The sequence below is a fragment of the Myotis yumanensis genome, unplaced genomic scaffold (assembly GCF_028538775.1).
Source record: "Myotis yumanensis isolate MYYU_CA2020_CCGP unplaced genomic scaffold, mMyoYum1.0.hap1 SCAF_13, whole genome shotgun sequence".
Classification (NCBI taxonomy): Eukaryota; Metazoa; Chordata; class Mammalia; order Chiroptera; family Vespertilionidae; genus Myotis; species Myotis yumanensis.
Window position 1 is genome coordinate 2501076 of NW_027223764.1, and position 14056 is coordinate 2515131.

The 14056-nt window shown below is 53.6% G+C and overlaps 1 protein-coding gene across 2 annotated transcripts in view; it reads right to left on the minus strand.

The window, feature by feature from the left end:
• Nucleotides 1-14056, minus strand: part of CUNH10orf90 (chromosome unknown C10orf90 homolog) — an 88113-nt gene that overhangs the window by 13873 nt on the left and 60184 nt on the right. The window lies entirely within an intron of this gene.

The following is a 14056-nucleotide window of genomic DNA, read 5'->3' on the forward strand; positions in this document are numbered from 1 at the left end:
CGGGCTCTGCCCCTCAGCCCTGCGGGGCCCTGGAGGCCCGCTCCCCTGGCGCACATCCCTTTTCTGGTTTTCTCTGCGCTTCTTACAAACATCAATCGTGCCAACCCCCACCCCGCTGGACACCGAGGCCCCGTGTGCAGCTTCTGCTAAGAACGCCGCTCCTTTTGAAGAACGATTTTTGAAAATCAGACTCGAGACACTCCCTGGGCCTCTGAGGAGAAGCCCGGCCCACGGAAATAGCAACGAAGGAGAAATCTCAGGGCCAAGCGAGGCGGCATCCCGGCCGGCCGGCCAGACCGCAGGCTGCTGCAGAGAGCGAGAGCCCGGTGCTGGCTGGCCTCTGGCCTCTGTCCTCCTCGCCCCGGACCTTGAGGCTTACACTGCTCATGTCCTCCCCGTCCCGGCCCCTCCCCTCCCCAGGTGACCATCACGTCCCCGTCCCGATGAAGGAAACAGGTGGTGTCGCCGCAGACAGACGCTCCGCCCGTCGCCCGTTTCGGGGGGACTTCCTGAGCTATTCCTCGCTGGTCGCTGAGAGCAAGTCATAGAAAGCAAACAGGCTTGGTGTGTGAGCTGGCCCGAGAGAGCCCTCAGCTCCAGGAACACGGAAATGTGTGTAACTGTCTCTCAAATGCTACATAAGCATCTGAGTCTAGTAACAGCCTTTCCCCTTCGCCCGCAGAGGGGAGGATGTCTCTGTGGACATACACTTCTCACTGTCTTACTGAAAACCATCATTTTGGCCCGACTGGTGTGGCTCAGCGGTTGAGCACCGACCTATGAACCAGGAGGTCACCGTTCGATTCCCAGTTAAGGGCACGTGCCCGGGTTTCAGGCTCGATCCCCAGTGTGGGGCCTGCAGGAGGCAGCCAATCAATGTCTCTCTCTCTCTCTCTCTCCCTCTCTCTCTCTCTCCCCCTCTCTCCCTCCCTCCCTCCCTCCCTCCCTCTCCCTTCCTCTCTAAAATCAATAAAAAAAATATATATTAAAAAAAAAGAAAATCATCATTTTGGAGCCATGGGAAGAAGTCACTGAAAATGACAAGCTGTTCCCGAGACAATGTGTCCTCTATCCGCCGGGGGACCGGAGGGAGGCCGCACTTCCATTCCCGCGAGCTGTCTCGTGTCGGCTGGGGGGGAAGCGCCTTCCTTCCGGCATTTACAAATGTTCGGTCCATGCAGCTGAGGCTGTTTCACATCCCGGGCACCACGGGCAGCGAGTTTCACAGATGACTTGGGGAGGGGGCGTGCACTGTACTTTCCTATGCCCACCCCACCCCACCCCACCCCTTTTGGGGATAGACTACCCAGCTTATGCATGATTTCAGAACAGTAGGAAAAAGGGTACTTGATTCGTTCTCATCCTGCGTTTAAACCTCTCAGTGCCCCCACACATGTCCCTAACGCTTCTCTCAGGAAGGCCAGACGCCAGGTGGCACACCCTCGGGTTCTACCCGGCTCCTGCCGCCTTTGTTCCTCACCTTGATCCCTTTCCAAGGGATCTTTTGGGCCAAACTGGAAACACAGTGCCCTTTAAAGAGCACGATTCCAGGCTCAGACTGTCTGTAGGGTGCATCGGCGCTGGCCGATGGAAGACAAATGTTTATTAGAATGGCCATTGTTCACATCTTGCATGTGAGCCTGAGGGGAAGCGGGGTGTTGGCCCTGTTCTGCCCGTGTCTGTAAGTCTGAAACAGTTCAAGCTCAGATGGGTTTTTAAAGGGTCACCGGTGACGGGTGAGAAGAAACTTGACAGAGGGGTCGTTTTTCATGGAGTTGAAAGTCGTTTCCCAGAAACTGAATGTGACTCACTCTCTCTGCATCTGTCAATCTACCAGACACGGCACAAACATGTTGGCAAACTCCTGTGCTGCCTTTGTTAACACATCCGATGCTGCTCGGCACGGTTCACGGTTCCAGCCATCGGCTGCTGGGCAGAGACGGGCCATCAGCTACTCGCACTCGCACCCGGGTCAGCTCCGTTCCCCAAGCACCTGTGCGGGCCCTGGGAGCGGTCAGGGCACGGGCTCTCCCAGGACGGCCACGTGTGCAGCATGACATCCTTTCAGAAAGGTGGAAGGTATTTCAAATACAAATGAAGGAGAGGATTTTGAACAGCCCCCTCCCGCATGGCTCCATCTCCCATTAACCATGTGACCGTGCACAGGTCACCCAGCCCAATCTGGCCTCAACTTACTCATCTGGACAATGGGATAATAACCATCCCGTCCTGGGAGGGGGAAATGGGAGCTGTGAACAGTTTAACCAGCCCTAAGATAGCCTGTAGGTAAGGCACAGCCTTATAAATGTGATCCCTCCTATGATAGGTCGACCCTCATTTCAAATGCAGGAGGAATTGTACACGCAGGAAGACACAGGCGGGGAGACAGTCCACTCCCTCCTTGACCAGGTCCCTGCCTCAGGTCCCAGGCTGCTTTTCCTGCCCATTTTGTTAAACTAACTGGATGCAGGCCCGTGAGGGGCACTGTGGGTTGGAGGCTGTGCCCACCTTATGTGGGGCAAGCCCAGCCGTCCTCCTGGGCCCGCAGGAGCTCTAGGGGAGGGGGGCTCTGCTCTCCTCTGGTCTTGTCCCATACCTAGTGCCCTGTCCGGGCTTCTCCGCTGGGAAGCAGGCCAGAGGGAGGCATGTGGAGGTCACTGCAGGGCCCGGAAGATCTGCGACCCTCAGGTGACCTTCACATGCAAAAAGGGGCCTGAAGGGCAGCCTGGCCCGGCCCTCTGAGCCTTCGTGTTAAGCCGCCTCACCTGCAAAGGGCCCCGACTCTTGGGCCAGGTCAGGGGGATGCTAAGATCTGCACTGGGAAGGGGGCGGGTGGGGGAGCATCGTTGGGGTTCCTGCCGAACCTCTGCTCTGCCCTGACGGTCCTCAAGGTGGGTGCACGCGTACAAACACTCAGGACCTCTCAGAAAAGCCCCGTCGCGGTGGGACCAGCTCTGGGGTCACAGGGGTGTGCCCTGGGACCGGGGAGGAGAACGCAGCGAGAATCAGCAAGGCAGGGGGTTCCCCACCAGCCGGCAGAGCCCACCCTGCCCAGATTTGGAGGCTTCGGGGAGCCCCCTCCCACCCCGTGAGGACACAGCGATGACGTGCGTGCTCAGCGGCCAGGCCTCCTGAGGCCACAGCCTGTGGTTATTTATACACTGCGGGGGGGTGGGGGGGATCCTTTTCCTCCATGAAGATGCCTTTCTCCCATGAACGCTAATGAGAGCCAAGTGGCCACACGGACGGCCTTTTGTTTTCCAGATTGTCTAAAAATAAAATGCGCTGAAGAAAAACACATGTATTGTTTCTATTTGCGATGGTGAAAACACAAACCCAGAGGAGACAGAGAGTGGCTGCCGGGAGATCCAGCTCCTTCCCAGGTCCCCGCAGGCGGGCGACCTGTCCAGCCAGGCCCAGCGGCCGGACAACAGCAGCTGCCGCTCCAGGTGTGGGCGAGGCAGTTTCGGGAACGCCCTGTGGTCCCTGGAAAGCACACCCCCCTCCCTCGTTTGATGGCCAGGATGCTAGTCATCAGGGCAGGTCTGTATTGAGGTTCCACACAAGAGCCGTGGTCCAGGAACTTGCCGGTAAAGAAGATAACGGAAGAGGGGGTCCCACAGAGTCCCGATGACTCCCGTTCTTCTAGGAGGTACAGCAGGAAAGCAGACGACACCCCTCGGGCAGCATGAAATCACACTCAGACACACCCACGTCCTTTCAAAGGCCCGTGTTGGCAGGGAAGGTGGCGATGAAGTGTTAACACCCGTCAAAACCCTGACAGCACCACGGGCCACGCTCGCCCTGTCACCGCACAGCCACCCCGCACGTGAACTTCCGGTCGCCTCGTCTCCCCGAGCGTGGTGTTTCCAAAACCGGCCACATCTGCGGCATCTGAGGCAGGAGGGGGATGCCTTGGCCCGGGGGCCCTCCCACCCTCGCCCTCATGATGGCAAAGCCATGCCAGTCCAGCGGAGCCGGTGCTGGACCTCTGCGGCCTCGAGGAGACCTGGAGACAAAGCCCATTCCCTACTGGTCCGGCCTCGTCTGCGCTCCTCTGGCCTGTTTTCCTGAGCCACTCGCTCTGCTCAGGGGCTGGCGGGAGCCTTCCTGGCCCTCCCTGGGCCGGCACAGTGGCAGATGCTGCCAGCCACGGGGCTGCGAGGGCCCAGGGGCAGGGGACGGTGGGGCTGTGTGCGCCCGCTCAGTGGGACGGGCGTTAGGGAAACCTCACGCAGACAGAGCTCATTATGGCCACTTCACCGTGGACATCAGTTCCAGCCCTTTTCTGCTCCGAAAGCGGTTATGAACTAAGCGGGAAACTTGAGCGATTCCGACTTCCCGTGCTCTCTGCACTCCGTCTGAGCAGACGGCCAGATGGGTAGACAATTAGACAAAAGCCAGGTGGGTGGAGGAGTGCAGACAGAAGCAGAGATCAATTACACTCCGACGGAAACCGGTTCCTTCCGACGGAGCCGGCCCTTGCGGCGACGGCTTTCCCCTGGATTTGAAATTACCCGTTTCCCAGCCCTGACGCGACCACCAGCCTCGCCGTGAGAGGGAATTCTCAGGAAGGAAGCCGGAGATCCGCTTCAGAGGCCACGCGGCCCAGACAGCAAACCCCGGCGCGTGTGTCATCAGGGAAAACGAGGTGGGCAGACTCCGTCTGCGATGCGAAGGGGGTTGCATTTCCTGGCAGGAAACATCACCCGCATCTTACATGGACGTTTCTCTGCTGGAAAAGGAGTTAAGGGATGAGTTTGGTTTGGGGGACGCTTTAATTTTAAGTGCCCTGCCCGTGACACGAGGGACTCTTGCAGAATAACACGGAACAACACGCAACGTTCACAAGTTCACTGCCTTCCGGGATGGTGTCAGGGAGGTGTTGGCTGAAGCAGTCACGGCATGTGGTTCATATCCCAGTGAAGTCGTCGGAAATGCATCTTAAAAAGGCAAGACCGTTCACCATGCTGATAGGCATGTGGCCGGCGGATTTGAACAGGCGGGGACCCCTGGGAGTCACATGGTATCAGGCCGACAGCGCTTCGTGCTGAGCAGGTGGAGCCGAAGTGAACTGCGCTGTTGGGCACTTGGCATCCTGGGCTTTGCTGGTCCTGTGACTCACACTCCCATGTCTTTGGGTTGAGGAACTCATTCAACTCGGCGGCAGGGACTCGGGCTTGTGTGCGTTCAGTTTCAGGACGTAACGACGCTTCACATCCAATTACATCCCCTTAAGAGCCCTCTTCCGCCTTTCCCTGCGGACCGAGGACTCGGTGCCCGTGTGCTGGCGCGCTCGGTGCTGAGGACAGAGGCCGAGTGCTCACCTGCCAGCCGGGAGCCGGGCCCCAGAGCTCGGCGGTGTCTCAGTCCAGCCCAGGTTGTCTGAAATGCCAGCCTCTGGGGTGTGGTTGACATCATCGATGGATTCTACCAGGAAACCCCCAGGAAACAGGCGTGCAGGCAAACCCTGGCTCTCGGACGCCTCCCATCGGGGACAATTTGGTTCTCGACCAGGTTGTTCACGGTGGGGGGACTGGGGGCGGGGGGGAAGGTGTCGTGGTTAACTTGGGTTCTGGACCTGAAAACCCTTTCACGCCGACCCCTCAGCATGGCAAGAAGCGGGTCTCAGGCCACAGACAAAGGAGAGAACGCGCCAGTACGCGTCAGTTTACAGCTAAACCCGTGTTGTTAACATCTCAGGAGCTGCGTTGTGAACATATATATAGTTTTGCTTTTATTGCTGGTGAAATGGACAATTAGCACAATTTTAAAGAGGCCATCAAGAGAGCTAATGTTGCCAAGGGTGTGGAGGAAACAATGGCCACAGGCCGTTGACCAGGGAGAACTGCTGTTGATTGGGATAAAGGAGAGCAGTCAGCCGGTGACAGCATTTCGGAGGCAGTGACACGCGAAAAAGTGAAAATGCTGCATCTGGCCCCCTGGGTGAGCGCGGAGAGTGACTCCTTTAGGCTACGAGGGGGCGGTTCCACACATTTAGGAAAAGAAGTGTCTACTGATGGACTACACAGTCCATTAGACATGTCCTGTATGTGAGGAAGGTAAAAACAGGGGTCATCTGGGGGGTCTGCAACGAATTAATTCACTCTACATGATTTCTAATGGGAAAAATGACCCGGTTTTCAAATTGCCTCTTGCACAGCCGTCCGGAACGAATTAAGTTCGAGGACCAAGGTTCCACTGGGCATCTTCAGAGTAAGACTCGCGTTAGCTCCATAGACGCAGCTTTCGTACCGATCGGAGGCAGGGCCCGTGCCTTCCCTCGCGCAGTGGGGAGAGCGCCCACGGCCCGAGTGAGACCGGGAGCCCTTGGCCCTGACCTCTTTCCACGACCACATCCTGTTTGCAGCCCTGCAAGCTCCCAGGGGCCCGAGGACATGTCCCATTTGCCCTTGGCTCCCGCCCCCTGGGACGTCCTGCTCCATCCGGCTCAGGCCACCTTCGCCCGGAGACGTCGCGGGTCTCACCCTGGGAATCCCCGCTCGCTCCGCAGGCTCAGCGCCGGCCGATTATCCGCGGGACTGGCTTTGACTGGTGCATTTCTCTCTTCCCTGGAGCCCGAGTGCATCTCGGGACAGAGGAAGTTATCTTTCCCGTCAATGTCCCCGGCAGCACGGGGCACAGTGGTTCACCTCTACTGTTTTCCGTCGGAGTTTAAAATGTACGATTTCTGCATTCCAGGTCTCTCCATGCACACGCCCTTTCCCTCCAGACCCACCACTATTTGGTGGTGTCACAATGACTCCTCGTCTCCAAAGGCAGGGAAGTCAGAGGACAATAATGGGAATGTCAAATCCAAGTTCAAAATGACCTGGGGTCTCTACGCACTAGCCACGCGGGTGCGGCTCACCGTCAAGGTCCACAATGACATGGAAAAAATAACATCCTCTGGTGAGGACTAACAACAACCACCAAGATATAATGCATCATGATGACTAGAGTTTAACCTAGAAGTATATAGTTCATTTACATATGCAAATCCATGTCATTCCCCGTGTTTACCAAATAAAGGAGAAAAGTCCCAGTATTATCCTAATAGGTACATAAAACATATGTCAGTATTCAACATCCACGCACTTTAAAAGAAAGCATTCATGAAATTAGGAATGGAAACAATGGAATAACCTGAATAAAAAATGGGCAAAGGATTTGAATCGACATTTATCCAAAGATGACGTGTAAATGGCCAACAGGCACCCAACAAGATACTCCACATCAGTAGGGAATCGTCAGAACCATCACGAAATACTACTTCATAGGCAGTAAGACGGCCGTTATCAGAAAAATAAGAAAACAGCAAGTGTGAGCAAGCGTGTGGGGAAGCTAGGAAGCTAGTGCCTTGCAGGCGGGGATGTGACGTGGTGCGGCTGCTGTGGAGAATGGAGTGGTGGGCCCTAGCCGGTGTGGTTCAGTGGATAGAGCATTGGCCTGAGGACTGAAAGGTCCCAGGTTCGATGCCTGGTCAGGGCACAGGCCCAGGTTGTGGGCTCGATCCCCAGTGTGGGGGGCCTGCAGGAGGCAGCCGATCCATGATTCTCTCTCATCATTGATGTTTCTCTCTCTCTCCCTCTCCCTTCCTCTCTGAAATCAATACAAATATTTTTTTTTTTAAAAAAAGAAAGAAAATGGAGTGGCGGGTTCTCAGAAAGTCAAACACGGAACTGCCATGTGACCCAGCAATTCCACTACCGGGTCTGTGTATAACCAAAGCACTAAAAGCAGAGACTCAGACAGACATTTGCACACCCATGTTCATAGCGGCGTGATTCACACGAGCTGAGAAGTGGAAGCAACCCCAGCGTCCCTGACAGATGAGTGCCTGTGCCGGCAGCAGGATACGACTCAGCCTTAACAAGGAAGGCAATGCCGACGGGGCTACCACATGGATGGACCTGGAGGCCAGCATGGGAAGTGAGAGAAGCGACCCACAAAAACACAAATATTGTATGATTGCGTGTAGAGGAGGTCCCTAGAGTATTCCAGTTCAGAGAGATAGGGACTCAATTGAGGGGACATTTTTAAAATAAAATAATCAAAATCTGTAAAGGTCTTACGGCAGCCAGTCTCTCACAGCCTGACTCCTGCCAGAATGAGCTGCATCTAATGCCGACGGTTCACACCTAGCAGGGTCTAATGTATTCTCCACCTTCCAAATTCACAGGCAGGAACAGAGTAGCTTTTATGAGTCAGATAAGATTCAAGAGGCATGACATTTTCTAGAACAAAAGGATGACATATATTAGGGAAATTCTTGTAGAAACACGAACTTGATAGATGATTGGCATTTTCAACCAGTAGAGAAATATTATCTCATCAATAGTCTGTGGGCATCGGGTAAAGCATTTAGGAAAAACAGATCCGGCCTTCCACCCTCGGGGGAAATCTATCCAGAGGGATGACAGACATAAAGGAAGGAACTAGAGGGGAATGGAAGCCAGAGAAGGCCATTCTGAGCCTGTCGGTGAAAACAAAGGAAAAGGGGTTAAGAAGAAAAGAATAACATCCGAATGTCAAAAATTACCATCGACAGACATGATGACTAAATGCAGCGTGGTCTCCTGGATGGGTTCCTGGAACAGAAAGAGGACATTAGTGGGAAAACTGGTGAGATCTGAATGAAGACTGCAGTTCAGTTAACAGTGTGGCACCAAAAATTGGTTCCTTAGTCTAATCAGTGATCCTCCACTTGGGGGGATTTTGCTCCCCAGGGGACACTTGGCATCGGGTTATTTTGAGGCGAAGGCAATTGCAAAGAAGCAGATACAAGGAAAGCTCTCTGCCCTCCCCCTATCTGTCTAACAGCAAGACATAAATTTACAAAGGGGTCCCTTCTCTCTCCTCTATAAGGAGGGACAGAAGAGAATCACCGGAGACCCTATAGACCCTATCAGCCCGGAGACGTCACCAGAGGAATCAACGTAAAGTTTACCAGCTTTTATCTCCCATTACTTTCCTCTTCTATATTTATCTTCTCACTCTGCCAACCTTGGATGCCTACACCTGCTTTCCTTTGTCCTGTCCTTTCTCCACAAAATTAGTCTTTGTTGAAAATGCGACATATAAGCCAGAGTTCTAAGCCACCACTTTGAGTTCTTTTTCCCTGGGTAGCTCCCACATACAGATGAACACTACATGTTAATAAACATATTTGTTTTTCTCCTGTTAACTAGGCCTTTTCTTGTAGGAGCCCCAGAAAGAAGTTAGGTGGAAGGGACATCATTTTCCATCCCCTACGTCCTCAGGAATGGGGCTCTTACTGGGGAGCCCCAGTAAGAGCTCCCCAGTATGCTAGACTCAGATTCCAGCATAGGATTCAGCACAGACATTGTGAAAACACATCCTTGATGCAGCTGATGCTCCCCGCTGCTTAAGAACACCTTTCCATGGTCTCTGATAACAGCCGCTGGGCCGTGTGAGATCACTAGGATCCACAGATGAGAGCTGTGGTCCTTCACCCACAGTCACGCCTTCATTACCATGTGGCTAAGACCTAACATGGGAAATACATGACCCTGTGGTAGCAACGTGAAAAAGATGTCTGCATTTAACTACAAACTCCTTGCACAATGTGGTATAAGATGACTTTACGGCTGGTCCTACCACCTTCATTCCCCTCTTAGTCTCCAACATGAGCCAGAAACACTGAAAAGTTCACACATTTTAGAAGGATCTGAGCCTCTGCTTTAAGATAACTTTGAAAACAGCAAAAGCAAACAAACAAGCAAAAAGCATTAAGGAATTAAACACATCCCCTGTCTCTCACTTTTTTTTCTTTTCTCCAGCGTCATCTATATCTGAAACAGAAACCTTTTCCTTACGGAATTCACCACGCTATCATCACTTCCTCTTTCCCGAATCACGTCTACATTCATGTCCTGCAGACAGCTCAGGCGAGGACCAACGATGATTGCAGCATGCTGAGTTCCCACCATGCACTGCCGTGTCCGGGGCTCCGGGTAAGTCACCTCACCGAGAGCACCGGGTCGGCCACGGGCAGAGTCGGAACTGAAACGGAGATGGACCCCACTCCCACCCCCAAGGTGCTTCTGCCCGGTCCCCCTGATGCTCACTGCTCTCATTCGTGGGGTGCTCTGTAGCTTCCAATGTACAAATCCGGCCGTTGCCCCATCAGCCCGCTACAGGCCTCGAGTCCATTTCTCTTACCTCACATGGCAAACCTGAGCGAGTAGCCAATTAGAATGACTGTTCCCTAAAAAACTGTGGGGACTCAACCCACTCATGCCATGGAGAGGGTGACTCAGAAAGCAGGACCAAGTCCTTTCCCCCACAGTGACAGCGGGTGGCTGACAGGAGCAACCTCGGGAGACCACAGGCTCTGGGCAGTGATGGGACGGCACATTCAAGGTCATGGGGAGCGGGGGACCTCATCTCATCCACCTTGACCAAGAGCTAAACAAGTCAAAAACACCTTCAACACATTTCTGTAACATTCTCTGGGGGGGGGGGGGGGGGGGCATTACATTGGACCATCTGAAGGACAATAAAGTTGCTCCATGCCAATACTTGATTATTCTGACTGAGTTCTTAGAGGGAACCAGCATTCTGAGACCTTTTCCCCTCAGCTTTACAACCACGTGGGGGTGCTGCAGTTTCCCTTTACTTTCCCCCACCTACCTCCGCACCGGGAATGTCACATGGCGCCCCTCCCTCTCCAAGCAGAGAGGCTTCGAGTGTGGCCCCGGGGAGAGGTGGCTTGAGAAAGAAAAGGCAGCAGGCCTGTGTGTGACCCTGACATCAGCAAGGCTTTGTTGGGTCATCAGGATGACCTGTCCCCCCCTCCCCCCGGCACCCAGGTTCTGAGCAGGCTCTCCAGGCCCCTGGCTCCCGGCTGGGCGTGCCGAGGTCAATGCCCATGAGTCGAACTTGGATCCTCACTGAGTGACCGTGCTGTCGAGAAGAAGGAAATGACCCTGAAGACACAGCAAACGCATCACATGAAGAGGCCATAGAATTCTGGGCGTCAGTGCTTGAGAGAGGAGGCTGGGGGGTGCGCTGAGCGGTCAGCGTGGTGAGCGGAGGATTGCTGAGCAGGGTGGTCCCCAGCCACAGCTGCAAGGAGTCAGGGCACAGTGCGGCCCTGGTTCTCGGCCAAGAGTGGTTTGGTCCTCTCCCCGACCCAGTGCGTATCTGGAGACATTTGCGTTTCTCACATGGGGGGGAGGGGGGTGGTGAGGGTTAGGGATACTGTACACATCCCACAGCGCTCCACAGAAAATGATCGGCCCAAATGCAAACACTACCCGGGCCTCGAGGGAGAAGGCAACAGAGGGGTGGGGACCACTGAGTCAGCTATGGCCAAGGTCAAGGCGAGCTGCAGACATAAACCAAAATGTTCCCCTTCAATAGCAACCGTAGAAATGCCAGCTTCAGTGCAACAAAGCATGCATTTCCCCTGGCACCAACCGTTTCTTAGTCTAGACCAGCGATTCTCCACGGCGGAGTTCGCTCCCCGGGAATATTCGCAACGGGGTCCCTGCTCCCTCCTCTACTGGAAGGACAGAAGATCCTCTCAGCCAAGCCCACGTAGAGAGGGTCCTCACGGGGTTTCTCCGGGAGCCTAATGTACGTGGCGCGTCAAGAACCTTACAAAGGTGGCTGCGCTCTGATAGCAATATCCCACTTCAAGGATTTTTTTTTTTTTTAAAGAAAATCACCAGCATGTAGAAAAGCCTCCTGCGCCAAGTTTCCTCATTACTATCATCTCCAACGTGAAGAACGAGTAGCAACGTGAGGGCCCAGCAGTGAAGAAATCGCCAGGCTTTGATCGGTCCATGAGGCACGTCATTTGGAAGTCCATAAACATTATCTTTGCAAAGTCCTGCTGATATCAGGAAACATTTATGACACGGTGCCAAGTGGCAGAGACCCAGGGGGAAATGACATGTGCAGCTGGAGCTCCACTCTTTCATAGAAAGAAACAGACGTGCGTAGAGAGAAGGGGAGCAAGTTTACTAAAAATGAGCCATGCTTACTTCGGGGTGCTGCGCTTTTTTATTCTGCCCTTTGCTGTTCTCAGTGCCTATCATGTGTTAATGTACGATGGTCTTAGTTGCCTCTGCCTGGACCTGCTGCCTTCCCTTCCCTTCCCATCCACGGGACCATTCCCAAGACCACTGCCCAACAAAAGTCCATAAATACCCATCTCCGAGTTGAATTCCCAGAGAATCCGACATGCAGCACTGCAAACAGGGTGGAGTTCACCCTGGAGGACGGATGCCTCAGAATCAGCAAATTACAGCCTATGGGACCAACATGGCCCCCGCCTGTTTTTATAAATAAAGTTTTATTGGAACATAGCCGCGCTCATTCATTCATTGTAACAGTGGCTACTTTTGTTCTACAACAGAAAAGTTAAGTAGTTGCTACAGACACCATCTGGCCCCCGCAAAGCCATACTTAATCATTAATATCTGGTCCTTTACAAAAAAAAAAAAAGCTTGCTGTGGGATTGGTGTGGCTCAGTGCTTGGGCGTTGACCTATGAACCAGGAGGTCAGGTTCAATTCCTGGTCAGGGCACAGGTCCGGGTTGCAGGCTCCATCCCCAGTGCGGGGCATGCAGGAGGCACCCGATTGACGATTCTCTCTCATCACTCATGTTTCTTTCTCCCTCTCCTTTCCTCTCTGAAATCAATGAACACATATTTTAAGAAAGAAAGCTCGCTGGCTCCGGATCATTAAGACAAATCTCGTTTGTAAGGTAAGGGCTCCCCAGTGTTTTCCAGCCCCTTGTGGGACCAGACGAGCTGAGTCTAAGGCAGACTGTCTGGTGGGCTCCACACAGACACGTGCTGGCTGTGGTAGCGCCTTCCCACGGGCGGTATACGTGCTCCATGAACTAAACCCCACAGGCCCCTGCTGGGCGGAGTCTAGTGTCGGCACAGGGCAGACACAGCCCTCCGCCGGGACCTGGCAGGAATCCCTCTGTTGCGCACGCCAAACAAGCCATTACAAGACTAATGACATGGCCATCGGCTGCTAAAATAGTCGCTGCTAGTGTTCGCGGAGAGAAATGGCGTGCCTTAAGGCGCGTAAGGGAAATGAATGCAACACGATTATAGTCATCAGTCACTAGTGAACGCTGTAGTTCATTATTAATAATGATGTATAATAGGATATTGTAAAAATTAAGTTACAAAATTTTTATTAAAACGTTTCTTACATACCATTATATTGGCTGGGCTGCAAAAATATTCGTTGTGGGCCGCATGTGGCCCTCGGGCCGCGAGTTTGACATGCGTGGTGTAGATTATACTAGGACAGGGCGGATGGGGTAGTTAGAGCGTGGGAGCTGTGCCTATAAATCTCAGGCACGGAGTCCACAGCGTGGCCACGAAGGGCTTCCTTGTCACCTGGGAAGAAATCTGTCCCATTGCACAGCAGATTCTGAGGGAGAGCCCCCCGAAGGACAGGGGTGTATGTGTGTGTGTGTGTGCGCGCGCGCGTGTACACATTTGTGTATGCAGGGTGGGGCAAAATAGGGTTACAGCTGTGAGTATGTGAAACGGTTTATTCTTGTATTATTATTTAGTAATCATTGTGCTATTCTTCATGGGAACAACTGTAACCCTACTTTTGTCCCACCCTGTAGCTGAGGCGTGGGCCCCCCACGGGAGCCCCAGGTTCTGCAGCTTTGAACTTCGGGGCTAAGGGACCCAGAGTCACACAGAATCTCTTGCCCTCACACATTTCACTTCGGGCAAATAAAGGAGAAATTTCTTCAAGCCTGAGGGGCTCTTCGAGAACCCCAAATGCACGCCCATCTCCCCCCTGCACTCCGCCCGCACGGCTCAGGCGTCCCAACGGTCTGATCCCTCTGGGAGTGTGTCACCAGGCCTCACAGATCCCCGAGCCTTGGCTAGACATAAACCTGTCAAATTAATTACATCCTTTCATGTCTGCGCGCATTCCAGCTTTGACATATTTCACAGCCACTTTTGTTAATTAACACAGCGTTAATGGGTGGGAGTCGCACCGGGAAATTATCACGCACATGCTGCCCTTCCTATTTTACTG